The sequence below is a fragment of the Myotis davidii genome, unplaced genomic scaffold, assembly GCF_000327345.1.
Source record: "Myotis davidii unplaced genomic scaffold, ASM32734v1 scaffold456, whole genome shotgun sequence".
Lineage (NCBI taxonomy): Eukaryota > Metazoa > Chordata > Mammalia > Chiroptera > Vespertilionidae > Myotis > Myotis davidii.
The window spans coordinates 343525-347073 of NW_006287375.1; the positions used below are offsets into that span (position 1 = coordinate 343525).

General features: G+C 47.1%; 1 pseudogene; it reads right to left on the minus strand.

Annotated features, from left to right (window-relative positions):
• The window catches only part of LOC102772280, an 8341-nt pseudogene extending 5965 nt beyond the window's left edge, over nucleotides 1-2376 (minus strand).
• Between the last annotated feature and the right edge of the window lie 1173 nt (nucleotides 2377-3549).

Sequence of the window (3549 nt, forward strand, 5' to 3'; positions counted from 1 at the left end):
AGAGAAACATCGATCAGCCGCCTCCTGCACACCCCCCACTGGGGATGTGCCCGCAACCCAGATATGATGCCCTTGACCGGAATCAAACCTGGGACCCTTCAGTCCACAGGCCGACGCTCTATCCACTGAGCCAAACAGGTTTCGGCTATATATTTATATCTATAGATATAGATATATAGATATAGATATATAGATATTCCCAAAGCAGCTTCAGGGTGGCAGAACTTTGGTGCCTTTAGTCAACATTAACATAATTTTATTAATTCATTGTCATCTTCAACATAACTACTATTCCAGGAACATTTTGACCACAAAGAGAAAAATTATAAATAGCTTTATTGTTCATTTCAGGAATTTCTCAAAATCCCATTTAAATGAACATTGAACTCAACTTTTCAGTAGATGACTTTAAATGACTGCTTATGCTGTGTGGTAAGCAGAATAATGGCCCCCCAAAGATGCCCATGTACTAATCCTTGGAACTTCTGAATATGCTGTTACTGGTATATGGCAAAGGGGAGTTAAAGTGGCAGATAGAATTAAGGTTGCTAATTTATTTGACCTTTAAATAGGGAGATTATTCTGGATTATCTAAAATGGCACACAGTGATTACTAGGGTACTCAGAATTAGAAGAGGGAGGCAGAATAGAAGGTCATAGTAATGTGATTTAAGAGGGACTCAACCAGCTGTTTCTGACTTGGAAGATGGAAGACAGTGGCACAGCCTAGGCATGTGGGCAGTCTCTAGAACAGTGGTTCTCAACCTTGGCTGCACACTAGAATCACCTGGGAATCTTTTTAAAATCCTGATTTCTGGGCCTCATCCTCTGGAAATTCTGTTTCTTTCTTATGGGGTGGGGCCACAACATTAGTAACAAAGAAACAGAATTTCCGGAGGATGAGGCCCAGAAATCAGGATTGTGAAAAGATTCCCAGGTGATTCTAACGTGCAGCCAAGGTTGAGAACCCCTGCTCTAGAAGATGGAAAAGGCAAGGAAAGGGATTCCTCCCTAGTGCCTCCAGAAAGGAGTAGCCTTGCCCACACCTTGATCTTTACCCAGGAAGACTTGCTTAGACTTCTGACTTACAGAATTGAAAGATGACAAATTTGTGTTGTTTTAAACGCCTAAATTTGTGACAATTTGATACAACAGCAATAGGTCGCTAATATACTCTTCAATGTCACAGGCACAAAGTTTGTGTGCCCAGTGCTCCAAAAGAAAGGCCAATATTCAATAGATCAGACTTTAGAGCAAGGAAAGGTTTATTGACCTAGAAGGCCTAGCTTGAGAAGATGGGAGAACTAATTCTCAAATTCACAGCTCAAAATCCAGGCTATATATCTCTTGGGGAGAAGGGAGGATGAGTGAGGGAGAAGTGGGTGAGGCCTATAGACAGCCAGGCAGCTGAACAGGGTTAGGGATAGGAGCAGCACTTATTTTTTCACTAGAGGCTCAGTGCACAAAATTCATGTATGCTGGAGGTTCCCTCAGCCCGGCCTGCACCCTCTCGCACTCCAGGAGCCCTTGGGAGATGTCCGACTGCTGGCTTAGGCCTGCTCCCCTGGGCAGTTGGACATCCTTAGTGCTGCCGCAGAGGTGGGAAAGGCTCCTGCCATCGCGGTTGTGCTCACCAGCCATGAGCTTCTGGCTGAGCAGCGCTCCCCCTGTGGGAGCTCACTGACCACCAGGTGGGCAGCTCCTGCATTGAGCATCTGCCCCGATGGTCAGTGCACATCATAACGGCTGGTCATTCTGTCGTTCAGTCGATTTGCATATTAGCCTTTTATTATATAGGACTAGAGGCCTGATGCATGAAATTGTGCAAGGGGCTCGGCCCTCGCAGCTGCGGCTTCATCCAGAATGTCATCTGGAAGGATATTTGGAAGGTCATTTGGCTGTCTGGTCTAATTAGCATATTACACTTTTATTATTATAGACTATGGGCCCAGTGCACGAATTTGTGCACCTTGAAAGGAACTGTGGGCTGTGAGGCTGTGGTGGGCACAGGAGCAGGTCTCACCCCATCCTCCATACCCCTGTCCAGCCCCTCCCACCGTGGCCCCAGGTCCCCTGTCTGCCAGCAGCCTTGCTGGCCCCACTCATACCTGCTGATGGTGCCAAGCGATCAGGACCAGCGCTGGGCGCCAGCAGCAGGTGCAAGTGGCGGCTCCAGCACTGGCAACAGGTTTGAGTGCCAGGTGAGACCGTGGCACATGGGAGCAAAGAATTTTCAGTAACTACCAGAGGTTTGCCCTGATGACAGCAACTGGAACCCGCCTTGGTCTGGCGCCCCTGCTCACCTGCTCCACCATCCCGCCGCGGTTGACACCAGCCATATTCCGTGCTCTGCTGTCTGCTGCCGATGTCTGCCATATTCTGTGCACGCCCCCTGGTGGTCAGTGCATGTCATAGCAATTGGTTGTTCGGTTGTTCTCCCTTTCAGTCTACAGTGGGGCCTTGACTTACGAGTTTCATTTGTTCCGTGATGGAGCTCGTAACTCAAATTACTCGTATGTCAAATCATAAAGTGAACGAGTGAGACACATGATGCTGGGCTGATGTGGCGTTCACTGTGACATTCGCTGCGCCAACTAGTGGTGGGGTATCTGAAGCTGGGTCATAACCCGAATTTTAGCTCGCAACTCAAAGCAAAAAATCGGCCGAGAGACAGCTTGTGTCTCGAAAAACTCGTTAGTCGGGACACTCGTAAGTCAAGGCCCCACTGTATTTGCATATTAGCTTTTTATTATAAAGGATTCTATTTTGAGTTTGCATTAATACATTCCTTTACACACAGATATATAGATGAAATCTATGTAGGTATAGATAAAAAGAGTGAAGCTTAAAAGAAATAATAGTCAGCTAAATAATTTAGAAAGGAAAAATATGTACTTATAGATGCTGGCGAGTTACCAGCTCTTAGGGCTAATAGAAACATTTTCATATGCACAGTCTTTACAATAATTTATTACAAAACTCTTTGACTTTTATTAAAAACAATCTTTAAAATGTTTCAAAATTAGTAGAAAGTTAAACACACACACAGAACAGCTCCAAGGGTTCCTTCATGGAAAGAAAACAAGTGAGAGGCAGATTAACAAGTGTTTTCCAAATGATGCGCCAGAGGTAGGATCTCTCTCGACAATTACTGCACTGGCTTCCATGAGACCCTTTGAAAATTCCGTGTGGTCTGTAACTATTACTTGACTCCCAATTACATGATAGTTTGCCCTGACTGGCAGGATGTTGAGGTGAAGGAAAGGGTTTAAAGTGATATTCTGAACAGGTTTAGAGGCAGAAAATGTTTAGATGACGAAAACAAAGTGGGGTGCCGTCTCGGCTTCCGGAGAAGTTGAAGCGAGGCGGCGAGCACCCCCGCGGACAGTCCCCAGAGACCGCCTTTCCGGCGGGACCTGTTGAGGCCCCGGACTCGGACTCAGCACAGGAAGCCGGCCTGGGGGCTTTGGGGGCGCCGGTGGCCTGAGCCCTTCACCTGAACCCCAGAACCGGTAGATCCGGCCGGGCCCGGCGCCGCCCTCCGCACCT